This window comes from Thermobia domestica, chromosome 4 (assembly GCF_964235325.1).
Source record: "Thermobia domestica chromosome 4, izTheDome1.hap1.1, whole genome shotgun sequence".
NCBI lineage: Eukaryota > Metazoa > Arthropoda > Insecta > Zygentoma > Lepismatidae > Thermobia > Thermobia domestica.
The window spans coordinates 106,884,284-106,901,298 of record NC_137457.1 but is presented as its reverse complement, the minus strand read 5'-3'; positions in this window follow the sequence as shown (position 1 = coordinate 106,901,298).

Genomic DNA, 17,015 nt, shown 5'->3' with positions numbered 1-17,015 from the left:
AAACTATACTTATTTCGAACAGGAAAAGATGCAAATTTTAAGTTACATGTACGCATTTTGGAAAACATATATAGAGTATAAGTTTATTTAAAAAAATATGTGTGAATTTGGTAGTTGTGCTCACTGTTACCTTGAAATATTTCTATACATACTGCATATTACATACGTTGCTCACACATAACGAACATATGCTCACTGCATACATTATTCTGACATTTGCAGCATACCACTTTGGTTTCCCTGTCTCTAGAACTAGGGTACAAGAGATATCGTTTCCTTTTCTTTTCTTAAGGCCTTGGTGGCTTATCGCTTTCAATCTTGATACCACATTTTAACAAATTCTCTCTTACAGACCTTCTCAAAGTAATGACTCAGCTCTTCTCAACATTGGGGGTGTAATCAAATCATAAGCTAGCACCTTGATTAAAATCCTTCGCTTATGCTCCTTTTGGATATTCCAAATTGGATTATGATATTTGAAGACAAGATAAAACTTTAATACTGCTACGTCTAACATATTCATGAAAAAAGCCAAAGGCCATCTTCGAGTCTGTCTTTTGCACGAATATTCTTGCAATTTTTGATCCATCAAATCGGCGACTCCTTTATTTTTATTGTAGTAGTTGATGATTTCCGGCTTCCTTTTTTGGTGATTATCATCGATCATCGAATTACGATGCATGCTGCTGATGAGAATGTTCTTTTTAGAAACATAACTGACCATTGTTACATCATTACAAAAAACAAATTCGGAAGGATAAACACTTCTCTTATGACTAGGTCTCATGATGGGAGGGATGCTCCTGTTTTTAGTTCTAACTGTTCCAACCATTGTTATGTTTCTTGTGAGAAGGTATTTGGCTAAAGGAACGCTTGTGAAATAATTGTCTGTTGCTTTGTTACGTCCTTGATATTGACTGAGGGAAGACACCAAACGCTTGGCAACTTCGGCTGCTAGACCTTTTTGAACTGGTTCACCAATTGTTCTGCCACAATAGAAATATCCGTCAAAAGCATAGCCAGATTTAGCATCGCACATCCAAAAGACTTTCATTCCTTATTTTGCGGTTTTTTAGGCATGTATTGAGTAAAAAGGCATCTTCCTCTAAATGGAATCAACTGTTCATCGATTGTTAGTGATTCGCTAGGGATAACAACTTTTTTAGTTTCTTAAGAAACAGTTGCACACATAGGAGACGTGCGCATCTTTTTCAGTCTTTTTACGAAACTCTCGTGTTCTCTTATCATCCAGGCGTAAGCAGCTCAAAATACATTTAAATCTGTTGACAGACATTGTATCGTTCTAATGCGAGTTTGAGTCCGAACTTTGAAGCAGTTCTCTGACTGATACACTCCAATTTTTCTCGACGCCAGCCAAAAGTAGAAGTCCTAAAAACGCTAACATTTCTTCTTTGTCTACTTCTCTCTATTTCTTACGAACCTCAGCTGCTGCTCGTCTTCCTTGCAAATCAGAACACAACAAAATTTCTTCCAAAATGTCATGTGTAATGAACAAATCAAACGCAGAGCGAGGAAAATGAGTAAATGTTCCCTGCCGTGGTCCAGGAGCTGGACATATAATATTGTGAGATCTAGTGTGAGATTGTTTGCCAGGATAACTTGACCAAGAACGTCCGTCTTTTGAACGCAATTCTGCACTTACAATATTCGATGTTCCGTTACTTACCTCTGCATCAGAGTCATTTTCATTGGCACTTTCACTTGTACCTGAGTACTCGCTATTCTCTATATGAGTATCATTACCAACATTCGAATCCTCACCATCCTTGTCTTCAACACTGCTCAACCAGGGACTAGTATCGCTTTCGTCCTCTTCTTCTAACATCCGTCTAATATTTTCCCTTTTCGATACACTAGCCATACTTATAACTGACAGTAATGAATAACACTTATTGAATAGACCTATACCAACCTTAAGCAGTAAAATTACATTTAGAAAGCGGTAACCCTTTTATATTTTAAAAGCTACTCAGGACTCTATTGGAAAATATTCTAAAAATCTTTGCAGGACCTATTTTCAAACACATAATGATATAAACTGCTAGTTTCGTGCGTAAATAAAAGTAATGTATGTATTTCCTAAATATTACAGTATTATAATATCAAACAATAACTTTCGTTTTCAACAAATTGGGAAAGAAATGTGATGCCATGTAGGAGTTATAAGTAAAACTATGATTTATTATATTTACTTCAACAATCTGAAGGAAATAAGGAAGAAAGGAGACCATGTACACAAAATATTGAATAATTTGAGTTCGGGTCTACAGGGCCCGGATTGTGCAAAAGCGGGGTATATACGGAAAATATGTCTAAGTTCAAAAATTTAAAATTACAAAACGGAAAGGATATCACCATAACAGCTTTGAATATTCAACTGATGATGTCAAAAAGACAGCCTCATACATATATATTTATGAAACTTTGAGCCGAAAATAATATCTGCCGGGCCTCCCAGGCCCGGATTGTGCCAATAAGGGTTAAAAGAAATATGTGTCTACTTCTCAAAAAGTTTGGTCTCTATTTGTTAGAACTGCTTGTTACGCTTACAATACTGCGAGACACGAACACCATCCTTATTCTCCTTTTGAATTGGTGTTTGGTAGAAAGGCTGTATTACGAGGGCTAGTCAAGAAAGACTTGGACTGATTTTTTTCTAGGCAATTTATTATTACTCAGCAACAGGCACATGATCCTTTTCAAAGTAGTCCCCGCCCATTTGAATGCACTTTTTCATTCGAGTCTTCCAGTCCTCAAACACGTGTCTTCCAGTCCTTCAAAACCGCCTCCGATGTCTCCAGAACCTCGGAATTATCGGAGAAGCGGCGTCCACGCAGTCTGGATTTTAGGGCAGGGAATAGCAAAAAGTCGCACTGTGCGGTAGGCGTCTCCACCATCCTCAAACCTTTGCAACAGCTCCCTGCAAGTCTCCACTCGAACGGCCTTCTGCTCTTGTGTCAGGAGTCGCGGAATCCATCGCGCACACAGTCGGCTCATGTGGAGGTGGTCATGCAAAATTTTGAAGGCACTGCCATGAGATATGCGTAGTGCGGCTGCCAGATCGTCGATACTGATGCGGCGATCTTCTCTAACAATGACTGCTGCCGTGTTAATGTTCACCTCAGTAACAGCTGACGCTGATACACATGGTCCACCAGCTTTCGTGATTGTCATTCGGCCCTCTTTAAACTCTGAACCACCAGAACACGGTACTTCGTGGCAGAGCGTCATCTTTGTAGGCTGCTCTCAACATTCCTAGAGTTTCTGTTGCACTTTTCCCCAGGCGATAGCAGAACCGTATAGCTGCAAATTGTTCATCATGTAATGACTCCATTTCTTCTACAGGCGACTTCTAGAGGCGGCGCAGAACATCACCTGCAAAAAAAGTCGTGGTTACCAAACATGCAATGATTCCTTAACAACATTTTATATATATGCACAGCAAGACCCACCCTACTTGTATGCCAAACTATGAAGCTCCAGCGTTAACAGAACTGCCGGGAAAAAAATCAGTCCAAGTCTTTCTTGACTTGCACTCGTAGATATCGAACTCAAGACACAATGTCGAACCCCGTATGGGAAACTCGTAAAAAAGAATCTTAGTCGTACAAGAAAACTAGCTCAAAAGACTTTAAATAATCAGCAGTAAAAACAAAAAGCCAATATTGATAAATATGGGAAAGCCCATACGTTTAAAGACAATGATTTAATCATTAGAAATTTGGTATCTAAGCCGGGTTATGTAAACGAGGAGGATCAGCCAAAGATAGTTAATGTGGAAAGGATGAAGTTATATTATCCAAGTTCTCTAGTTCCAAACCTGATCGATTTTGTTCGATCATCCTACACGCAAGGTCTAATTAAAATATGTTAATTTAATAAGTTATCGCGGTGGTCGTAGGAATTTCTAACGTGAAATTCCATGATGATGCAGGCTTTCTGAAAGAAATGTTATATGAATACATAAATAAATAATTAAGCATGTAAATGGGTACCCAATCAATTAAGTAAATATATTCATATGTATAGACGGACTAAATAGAGAAAGAGTAGTTTATAGAAGTACAAGATTGTTTTAAAATCCATACATGGTTGGAAACCCTGCTATAAAGAATGAAAGAAAAGAGAATACAACTAACGAATTAAATTGCTTTCCTTAAGAAGGTATACATTCGTGGTGTAGACTAGCAGACCAAAGACAGACAGACAGACAGAGAAAACAAAAAAAGACACCAAGTGAAAAGAAAATAGATACCTGAAGTCCCTCCTAATAAAGATACTGAAAGTCACTAATCACTCTTTTAATACCATCAACTACGTGGTTAGAGAAATGAAAAATAAAAAGTTTTATTTATTTGTTGAAAATAAAACTTTCGTTAGAAGGATTGAAAATCGCATTAATGAGAATATTAAAAGAAGGAATAAGAATATAAAAGAGAATAAGAAAAAAAGGATACGCCTTCGTATTTGTAGGCCCAGATAGGCTTTTGCCTTCACAGCATCCGCTAAGCTTGGTGAACCATTGCCTCATTGGCAAGATGGAATAAAACACCACATGAACGTTTTGGCATTCAGTATGCAGTTCCATGAGCATGTAACAAACTAGAGTTAATTATGAGTAAAAAGGTACATAGTAAAAGGGTTGTACCCCATATTGGAAAATATCTTTACTCGTTAGCCAGGTCGTGTTTAAATGAAGTTGATGGACAACTAAAATTGTATGAATTTGCTAAGGTTCAAATAGGTTTACGTGCACTCTCTGATGCTCCCTTGGAGCTCCATAATGTGGAATGTGGTCAACCCAAGTTAAAATCAATCGACAAAGAGCATTGATAAATCGTGAAGAACAATGATTTTATAATAATAGAGGTCGTGGTATAAGAAGTTATTATAATAAGAGAGGTCATCCGTAATAATAGAAGGACGACATTCTAGAAGACGCCTTAATAGAGAGAGAGAGAACAATAATGTAGGTAGAACTTAAAATGTAGAAATTTCTATTAATGCCCAAATCTTAAGTTCAAGAATTCGACAAATTTGAATTTTGAAAATAAAATTCACGGAACAACATATCTTTAGAAAGAATTCGATCCAATATACCTTAATTATTAAGAGTGTATATACATATAACCTCCATAATCTGAAAAAAAAGGACACAAGAAAACAAAACAACACCAATCATACATTGATATCATTTGAAATATATTTATAAGCAAGACTAAGTTCAGACGTTAGGTTACCTTGCCTTCGATTACGAGATATTACTCTCAGCTACCAATCTATAACAGAATCTAGAAGGTATGACTCGAGAGTACTGTTCAAGCTACATTCGTGCACAAAAGCTAGTGCACTGCGAATGTTTAATTCAATTATGATTAATTCATGTGGCAGCAGTGTAGTATGTGCAAATATAGGTTATAAATTTTATATACACTGACGACCTTTATTCAAGTAGTAGCCCACTACCTTTATAAGGTCAGTATCGGTAGCCCCGAAATACCTGTATACCCCCTTTTATTTTTTGGATCGGCTTGAATGTATTCATAGTACTCTGTTACGAAGCAAGGAAACCTTCTTTCCCTTTATTTTTTTATTTCCTTTCTATTTCCGGCCTGATCCGGCAACGTTCTGTACCTTTTTCAAAGGTGTCTCTCCAAAGAAGTATATGGTTTGTTATGTATTTCATATTTATTAAATGAAATATTGTTATATACTTCATATTTGTTAAATCAAACAGTTTCTTTTCTCAACGATCTTGCTTCATAACAGTATTATGTGCTATTGTGTAATAGTGTTCTCTTGCGTAGTTTCTGCATTCCGGAAGTAAGTTATCTACTTCCTTACTCAATTAACTGTTATCAGCGCACACTCTTAGCAAGAACACAAAAACCTTTGTCTACAATTTGCATGGAATGAAGTGCATTACTTTAAACAGAAGAAGGTTCTAACAATCACCATCATTACTATTTGAGATTAATGCTCTACTATTGGAATTAGGTCAAGTTGAATGGCAGCAGCCTTACTCTAAAAGTTTTCATGCAATACTAATAATACTAATACTAATACTAATAATAATGATTAAATAAATATAATTTGTATTGTCATCTAAGTTAAATAAGTATACTAATGGACACATATAAGCTATTCACTTTTCGGTTCCCCGCGTAAATTACCATCGATTCCCACTTACTTAGAAATCGTTACGTTCAATTGAATAATGTGTTACAAACAATTGCTTTCATTACTCTTCCTATGACAATGATTATGACTCAATATTATTTATTCCTTCTTTTAATACCACTACTTCCATTGCGACAACTTGCATAGCTTCCAGGGCGTATTTCTGGTGAGCTCAATATTGGTTACGCTCCCTCCTTATACTAGTGAGGCTTTCTAATCGTTGTAACTACCATTTACTATTGCAAAAATTTTATTTTTCTTTTGGTCTAAATTCTTTTAATTTTTCTTTTAACTTTATTTCTTTACTATAAGTTCAATTTTTCTTTTTTATTACTTAATATATCTATATAATTTTTATCTACATTGCGTTAGGAAATTCAGCTTATACTAAATTTAGCTTATAATCAATATACAGTATTTTAGTTACATGGAGAATTACTTTATTATTTATTTATTAGTTATTTAAATATTTTACTTGAAAATGGTATATTATAAACTAATAGTGTTTTGTTTTATTTTCATGAATATAATTGATTTCTGAGTGCGAGTTCTGTTCCTTGCAAAATGGAAGAATACCTAAGGCGAGTAAAATTTGGAAACTCCCCCCCCCCTTTGGAAATAATTTGGAAATCCTTACTGTACTTCGGACATCAGACTAAAACTTCAGAAAGTAATTATCCTTAATGGTGTATAGTGGTGTATTTCAGTGGCGTATTTCATTCAAAACGCATTATATTCAAGTGTTAGAGTATTATAATATGTGGTATTATACTATGTCAGAATATAGTTTCTACTTACACTTTTCCCATGGTAATCCATAGGTAGAATGCTGAAGTAAATCACGCCGATACATGATATTTCCAAAATGATTTAAATCCCTAACTACCCGTAGTAATAAACACACTTTTATATTTTATTAAGAATTATTGTACTTGCATTTAAAATGCATTTCTTACTTAAACAACACTCACACAAACACCTACATTACGATCACTTCGCGACTATGAAGAATAAGAGTAACTACGATGTGCATGTCAATCCGCGAATTACCAACGTGTGACTACGTGGTCACAAGCTTTGTATAATACAAAATATCCGGCATCCGCCCATTAGCTGTATTAAGAGACCAAAAAGACACCTATTGCTTTCCTTATATGATGTTTGTGAATTATGAAAACTCAATAACACTCACAATTAAGTCCCTGATTATTGTTGATTCTAACAGTAAAAACAAAAAGGAGTATAGAATTACTTTTTATTCAGATGGAAATTCTGTAAACGTTTTCCTAGACGAAGTGGCACACGCTTCCTGCCTACGCATATTATAGCCAGTCAACAAGAAATGCCTGCGGTTTTACCTAATCTAAGATTGCGAATAATCGCCTGTGACAAAATAACTTAATGGCAGCAAGAAGTTAATACAATGTGAATGTTTAAAATTCTCTAATTGGCTAAATTCGGTATACCTGATAACTGGCCCACGACCTCTAGCGGAAGTAAGAACCACTAGGTATGGAGGTTCCAAATCTAAATAAGTATTGGGTCGATTCTCTGAAGTCCCCGACTAATAAACAACATCCTTCCTTCCTCGCTCCTTTTGAATACACCTGTAAACTTTTAAAACGCACAAAAGAGGAGAAAGGAAATCACCCCTTATTTCGGGTTCAAAATGAGAGCACTCATAATGAAGCAGGGTTCCAATATTGCAGTTTCACCGACATGTAGGCTCAAGGCGTCGTCTACAGGTCAACTCATATTAAACTTCTATTTATCTTGTTGCTTTTGTCATGCATGACATAATGTAAAATAGAATAGAATAGTAAAATAAAATTGTAGTATTAAAAACCTGCAAAATCCAGTGACAGTAGTCCACCCTTGATTCTTCATGATCTTACATACTAGGATTTCATTGTATAAAATAACGTATGAGTAAGTCAGCCCTCTTACATATCTCGAATCTGTATGTAATCAAATCTCTACATTGCTATGTAACTACAGAAATTCACTTCTAAACCCCATTAATTGTTGTTGTTACTAATTACTCATTTGGGGTGCCTACTTTGTAAATATTCACTCATCTTTGTAACGTAATCTACCATAAACTATGTATTGGCATATCTCCTTTTCCATTCATGATTGAATTTTACTCTTCAATTTGCTAATGTCATTTAATTAGATGTAACAAAAGTATCAATTTCTTAACCAATTGTTGATGTTTCATTCATTCAATCACTTCATAAGCACAATGTTGATATTACAATCTATGTAATTTAATGGAATAATGGAAACAATTTTTGCCCCTGAGTATACCACATTTGTTGTTAATTATCAGAATACTAATTCTTACTTACTTGTGCAGTGTTCAATTTCTAATGGGACCCTATTTCGTTGAATACGAGATGGTACGAGAGTAATTCATCATTAGTAATTAAAAGAACTGAGTTCGAACCTGAGATAGTGTCGTATCCGTAATTGTCTAATAATCTAATTCACCTGCACTGTTTTACACTCTATGTCATTATTCAGTAAGATAATTCTTATAAGATATGGGTGCATGTCGTTAAATATTTTATGCTATGTTCTTGAATCTTTAGTAATGAATCTTTAGAGGAGATGAGAACTGTTAGCTATTCTGAACCTCAGGGCATTATATAAATTGTTGTAATGTTAATCTTTTGCAAATGTAGCATGTTCAAAATGTTATTGACTTTTCAACTTTAATGTAATATTTCATTCATGTAACTACTTTCAAATGTAGCATTTCCAAAGTGTTATTGACTTTTAAACTTTAATGTAGTAGTTCTTTCACGTAACTACTTGCAATCGTCGCATACTCAAATGGTTGTTCACCTTTAACTTTGATATAGTACATCAGTAATGCTATATGCTGTGTCAAAGTAACATATATTTGTTAATTTGAAGTTAATTACACTTGATCACTTGTATTGCCATTTAGCTGTGTTAAGTTGTGAAACAGAGACATCATCCTTGTTAGCTGTAAACATTCTCTGTATTATGTAAGAAAAGGCAAAATGCGACTATGTTGACAACAGGCTCATAATTATGTGCATTACACATAATATTTTTCACCTTGCAAAGTTTTTTTATATAATTTCTCCTTATATTATTTTTTATTATAATTTCTTTTTTGAGCGACACTCGGAAAGTAAGTTACTCATGTCCCGGCTCTAATGCTCACTTCTTGCTAATTTTGGAAATTGAAATTGAAAAGATTATTTTGGATTAATATGCATTTTAAAAGACATTTTTCTCTCTTGATTTGCCACAAGCTAGAAACAGAGAGAGGAAATACGTAAAAATTTCTGAAGGTAATTGAAGTTGCTTTTGCTGCGTAATTTTTTAGGAAGTTCGCTTGTCGAAGGTTACTCATAGCCATCAAACAGGATACATAATAATGATTTTGACAACGTGACGCCGCATTAATGTGCGGAAATTGGTTAAATAAGTTAAGAATCTATGGATAAGGCTACGAATCATGCTGTTGAATTCTTCCGGTTGGGACAGTACACGTGTGTAAATGTGTGTCATGCCATGTATCCTGAGTGTGGCCCTTGTTAAGAGCAAATCAGAATGCAAAAAAGCACTAAGTTTCCATATTTGTGGATCTGATGCAAACGGATGAACTGGCTGATACGAGGTTTGGGTGTGTCACTCGAAATTAGTATAAAAGGTCCTGAATGTCTCAAACGTTTGTTCAGAAGTTTAGAGGCCCAGAGGTTCACAGAGTCGAGATTCGAGACGCAGGTTGTGAGCTATGAGAATCATCGTCAAAGTTTCTATGAGTTACAACACTACTACTATAAGGTATGTATGAGTACTTGTTGCATCAGTAATTTCAAGTTTAGAGATGTCATGCAGTACTTCAAAATGTTCTGTTTACCCATAGTAAAACTTCCAAGATTAAGATATGTTGTCACATATTTGTATTGCATTTTCCATTTTCAATAACTTAAATATCTGAATAACGTGCCTGTTAATCAATCTATATTAACGTATAAAACTATCAAATGAACTATCAGATATGAAATAACTCTTGTGAATCACTCAATTAAATGTTGTGGTACAGGATATTACCATTTTAGTTATGTAAGAAACTTGCTTTTTAGAAATAATGTTGTCATTCCCCTAGATTAATCCACTTTTCCCATGAAAATCATGGTGTAATTTAATTATATTTCTTTTGTGACAACCGCTAAAGAATAGCGTGAGCAGCTCTCTACATTATGTGTAGTTTAACGAGGATCGTAAAAGCAGAGCATCGAGCAGTAGCATCGAGCTTCGAACCTGGACCCTAAATATACTTTCATTTTGAACGTTCTCTCACCGGAATCGAACGCAAGACACTGTATGAAACGATTTTCCTCTTCCCATGCATGCGTGCACTGATATATATTGCCTATTTGCATTACTCTGGCTTTTTCGTAGATTTTGAATATAATTCGAAATACAAACGTAAGCAAGACTTCATTTAAACAGAAGTTTTGACAAACACAAATTGTGGTAGATTAAGAATGGAACTCGATTTCTGTACCTGAAAGAACACCATTTCAATAAGTGCAAGAATTTCCATATATTACTGCATATAAATGTTTTGGCCCTCAATATAATCAGTATTGTACAAAGAAATTACGTTTAAGAACATTTGAACAATGGCCTGTTTCAAAAATAAAATGTCCTGAACAATCAAGGGATGCGGGATGTTTTAGATGAACAAAGAAGACAAAACTATATGCTTCTATTGTACTGGTGGATGATAATATATTACTGATAACGGTGTTCCGTGGATAGAACACGCGAAATGGTTTCCTAATAGTCCGTTTCTTTACCTTAAGAAGGGTATGTATTTTTAAAGTACTACAAGAAAAGTATTCTGATATGCTAGTATTTCGTAGTTGTACGAATAATAATATACTGTACATAAAAATGCCAGTAAAAGTTGAAATAACGAAATTGACTTTCTATACAATTTGAAGTGAAATTTCAATTAAGTCTCACTACATACCTTTTGTTTGTATAGAACTGTAAAAAGTACATGTACATATTTTAAAGTTATCAAAACAACGTGTATTTATACTAAAAAGACAAGTGTGTGCGATTATATATATCCTCCTGGGTTTTTGTTAATAATGATGCATTAGCACCGTATTTGCAAAGTGGAAATGTATGTTTAACATATAAAAGAATGAAGATTAATGTATCTGGACGTAACATGCACGATCTTGAATTTACTGAATAGATACCATAATCGTAAGTGTATATGGCATGTATAAACAAGATAAAACATGATTGATTCTTGTTTGCTCCCCCCTTCATGCATGCACAGACATCTATCTGTATGCATAGTACCGTTATTCTGTGTTGATAAGCTATTGGAGTAACATGTCTTTGAGTGCATGTGCCTCAACTATGGATTCTAAGAAACACTGCTCATTAAATCTTGAATATGGTCTTGATTACAAGGAAAATTAAATTAATTTGAAATGGACTGGATAGTGAGACATTTGAACCAGTGATTCGTGTTGGTAAAGGATTTGTGTTTGGAGTGAAGTTAAATTTGGCAGAATGGGGAAAACGTGTACATTTGATTCCATTTGTTACGGACTATTTAAATTCTCAAGCGGAAATTACATTTACATTCTCTTGGATGAAATAAAAAAAACATGTAGCGCTAAAGCTAGTTGGTAAAATATTAGTAATGTTAGAAAATAAAAGAATCCTTCGTTTACTCCGAAACACTTTGTACTTAACTTCAAGTGATTGGCTTTATTTCTTAGAAATATTACCGTGTATTGAACACGCTGTGGAAAACAGTAGTTTGCAGTGTTGTGCTACGTGAATATTTTAATTTGTGTACAGATACTATTCGTAATCATGTAAAATCCCAATGTCTTACACACAGATTACTTGCTGAAATTCATAAATGTGTTAATAAACAGAGTATTATTAATGGAATCAACAACAGTTCATCAAGTGGGTATCTTAATAACAACGGTGATGTGAACATTGATCATGAAAGATCAAAATACGAAATAAAAGTATTTTGCAAACAAAAATACATAGATTCAATTATGGCTGGTTTATTTGATAGTGTAGAAACACACTGAAGTTTGACGGAAAGCGACATTAATCTGTTGAAGGGTATCAATGAAGTGGACTTCTGTTCATAAAGAAAAAGAAGAAAGAAAAAGAAAGTATGCTTTCATTTATACTGAGCTGCGTAGTACTAAAACAATAATATAGTGAAATTATAATCTTTTATTTTCACATAAAATTTGTATTATGTGATCGTTTAATACGTTTAAATATGATATGATTTTTATTAGTGTACTAATGTTGTTATTATTCCAGTACTTATCTTGTAAGAATAAAGAAAATTCATTTAGAAGGGTTGATCTAAAAAGAAATCGTACGGATATCTTTTTTCACTAAAGAGACGCTGCACTTTATCTCTTATGCAGAAGTCTAATTCGATCACAGTGCGACGTACGTTTACGGTGAACAACATTGTGTTTGTAGATTTTCTCGAATACTTTTATTTCCTTTCAAGTACAAAATTCATCAATGCTTCTAATTTTTTATTATAAAAGTTGATGTGTGATATAATGCCGATGGAGACGCTGTGCGCTTGCTTCTATTGCGGAGGTCTTTAGTACGTAGTCTATCGTCTCTACGATTATGACGTTTAAATAAAGAATGATTAATTTGTGATTTAAAATTGAAACTTCTGCGTTTTGGAGGTTTATGGTTAATCAGTTCGTCAAGTGCGATTATTTTCAAGTCAAGAAAAAAAACTAAATTTCTCCTTTTGTTTGTTTGATAGGTTTTGTACGAGTCTCGTCTCGACTAGTCTCGACTTTTCTTAATCAAAATAAATTTAAGAAGTAAATTCGTGAATTCCTAACCGATGAATCTTTTCGTTTATTATGTTTTGCAGAAGACTCATCTCGTGTTAAGTAACAACAGTATTTCGTGAGCGATCAGTTTCAGATTTCACTTCTTTGCAAAGGAATTTATGACCTATCTAGATTTTAATTAATTAGCTCACAAAAACAGAAATGAACAAACGTTAATTACATGGAGACTTGATTGTTTTCAAAACAGACACTAATTATGTGACGTCAAATTGTTTGAAGCACGTAGACGTCAAAGGAAAGTGGCACAATCTAGATTTGACGAGGTAATATTCGAAACAATTTCTGAGAAGATCATAGCAGAAAGAAAAAAAACAATACTTTTAAATAAAACACTTTGATACAGGGAGCGTAACGCACCCCAAAATATGAATGTTAGTTATCGTTAAGATAGCCTGGAAAAATGCTTTTATCATTTATCGTTTGAATTACCCATCGGCAATCGAACCCTAGGACCCCAAGATTGAATCTACCGCTTATTGTGCAACAGTTAGGCACTTAAACAAAATAACTTTCAGTACTTTGTCATCATAAGAGCAATAATAAAAAATGCAGAAAATACAAGCGAGAAGCGAACGTGTCGTTCTCGTAGTAAAAAAATTATGCTAACAAAAATAAGACGAAATAATAATAATAATAATAATAATAATAATAATAATAATAATAATAATAATAATAATAATAGTAAATAGGATGGAATAATAATAAATAATTAAATACTGGTCTTACCTATATCCATAAACAATGCTCAAGTTTATTTAAGAGAGAAATATATTTACCCATGAATGTGCGTAAGATGAAAAATCATAGACTTGGTAATACTATCAATATTTGATAAATGGTATAAATTATGCTTTTCCCCGTTAATACGTTTCCACCATTACCAATTTCTTCGCACTTCTAGTCCGAATATTCGTCTTACAATCTTGTTTTCAAATACTTTCAGTCTACGTTTACCCCTCAGAGTTAGTGATCAAGCCTACAGCAAATTAAATATGATTATCGTTTCTATATATTTTAAGCTTATAATACCCAAACAGAAACCGCGACGACAAAGGATTTTTAACTGATTAATAACATGGTTCATTCCTGTTCTTCGTTTGCTATGATGAAAAGGTGTGTTCAATGAATGATCCCACCATTCCTTAACATTCCGGCGTTTCTGTAAATTTTGTCTAATGTGGACACCTCCCTCGAAATGAATTCCTGTCCCTCATTGTAATTATTAAACAAGATTAATATGAGATATGAAGCTTCATAACTTTTTTCGTCCTTTTTCTCTGGCTGAAAAGTTAACATACATTTTTAGTATTTAGTTTATATATATCACCACAATCTTACTTATCCATGAGTCATATCAAAGACTAACAAATGTAGAATCGTCAGAATTTGAAAAGAAAAAATGATTTTGTAAAAAAAATACATCTGTAAATTAAAAAGTATCTACGTCGGAATTAACGATTGAAGAGGGACGATGTAGAGCTCCACCGTTTGTCCATGGCAAAACTTCACGAACTGTTGTGAGTCTTGCGTGTGTAGCTGGTAAGGCTCCACTAACGGTTAGATTACGGGGTGGTGGTTAGTGGTTAGCGTGGGCGAGTATTGGGAACTGGTGGCCAAATACTAACATATTGAGGGCTTCACTATAACTAAGATGTGTGCTAGAAACCACACAGTGGGTGCTCGTGACAGAGCGTGAGCACACACTATTCCGCTTAAGACAATATTCATCTGAAACCTTGCATTATACGGAGTTACGAATCGCTTCTCTCTCTCTTTCTTCGCCCAGCCAGACGGACCTGTGAATAAATACATTTCGTATTTAATCTCGGATAGTCCTATCGTCATAAATCCACTGGTATGAAGTAAGGCTGAAAGAGAAAACGCATCTACGATGTAGCTCAGTTAATTCGTTGTCGGTACCTGAATCTACCCAGGATTTATTTTACTTTAGGAGAAGTTCAATGAAGAGAGAAATTAGAGAATAGTAGAGTTTATTACAATGATAGGATAGTATAATGAGCGAGTACAAGCGAGGAGACACACTTACTTAGTTGAGCCATATTCAAGTCTAGTATTGTCTCTTGGCTATTACAAACGGCTAAGTTCTCATATACGTCGTCGTTTCCATTATTCTCTTAACTTCGATTCAAAGTCGCGAAAAGAATATAAATCATAAAAAGGAGAAAAGAACGAAGAAAGAAGTAAAGTCACGCTAAAGCGATTAAAGTTATTCCGAAGGGGATAGAAGTCAACTTGATCCATGCTATGTGCAGGGCTAGGCCGATCGCCAATTCTACTTTCGAAAACTACATCTTACAGAAAAACTCAGCGCATCGGCTATGTCCACACATACCTGACTGGTATCGGAGACTGTGTACCATACCATCCTTTCGAGTTCACGGAAAACGAAGAATGGATGTGTACAAGGAGAAAATTGTATATATTATATATTAATATTCCTGTTTATATTATTTTTGTTAGAGTTTATCATTTGTTAAAATAATAATTTCACTGTTGTAACAAATTTCATTTCTAAAAAAGAGAAAAGAAAAAAGTGCAAGAAAATTTAAAAGAAAAATGTATTGAGGAATAGACTGTAAATACTTATACTCTTAACAACTGGAGAAAAAACGAGCTTTGCGCGCGATTGTTTAAGGGGCGTGGCTTAACTCGCCGATATCTTCCTGACAGCGTGACACCTGGTTACGTTGTCTAGTATCTTGGTGTCTTCCGGAGATTTGGAGTTTTTGCTGTTACGCGTTCTCTGCTTAGATTGTGTGTGGCAGTAGGACATGTGCTTTAATAGTTCTACTTGGGCAACTTGATGTTCCGTGCCAGAGAAGTTAATATTGATCTTCATTCTTTTTGAACTAAGTGATGTATTCTATTACAGAAGTTGGAATAAGTTTTCAGTGATTCCGGAAGAATTTGGAAAGGAAAAGGTGATTTTAGTGGAGTTAGTAAGTTACAGAGTCAGAGAGGGAAAGTGGGCAGTGAATATATAGTGATTATAAATCCCTCATATTACTTTAGTTTCCGAGCTCTGAGAGTGAATTCAACGTATATTTTGCGTCTGTTTTTCCACATCGTTCTTTCTGAAATATTTCTTTTTTCAAAAAAAGAAAATTATAAAGAGAGAAAACTAATAGTGTTGGGCGAATCGGATATTAAACTAGAGCGATTGCTGGATTTGACCACGTTTCAGCCAGTAATTCGAAAGAATTGTCCAATTGTAAAGCTCCTTAAAGACGTAATTTATTACTTGAATTAGTTTGAATCACGAAAATTTTAAGAGAAAGCTATCTGGCACTGAGCAAAGAATTGCTATCATCGTTAGTCGCTAATCCAGTCAAAGAGGCCAAGGTTTCCATGAAGAAAGGAAGTCTGAAGGTAAAGATTAAAGCAATCTGAAAATAGGTGAGTGGCAACTTTGATTAATATTTAAAAAGTAGTTGTGTCACGTTAACAGTGTGGATTTGGTGCGGTTGTGTGTAGTTTTGATTCCAAAAGCGATTAAACTCGCGGACCTTTGCATTTCACTTGTTAGATAATTCCTCCCAATTTAAGTGGCGATATTCATTTTCTTTATTTTGACGAGAACCACGGATTGAGACTAGAAGCATTTCCGCATCCAGTATTTCCAATATTTAATTTATATATTTTCTTTGCAGCTATTTTCCTATATTGTTATACAGATACGAAATTAATTACTTTTCTCAGAATACGAATATATCTCGACTTTCTCTACAGTTGTCAATAGGGTTTAAGATTTGTTATTATCAACAAGAACATTATTAATGATCAATTTTAGAATTAATATTAATCAGAGATTGTTCCTTAAAAATTGCTAGAAGACTGATTCAGACTAATTTTCATTAA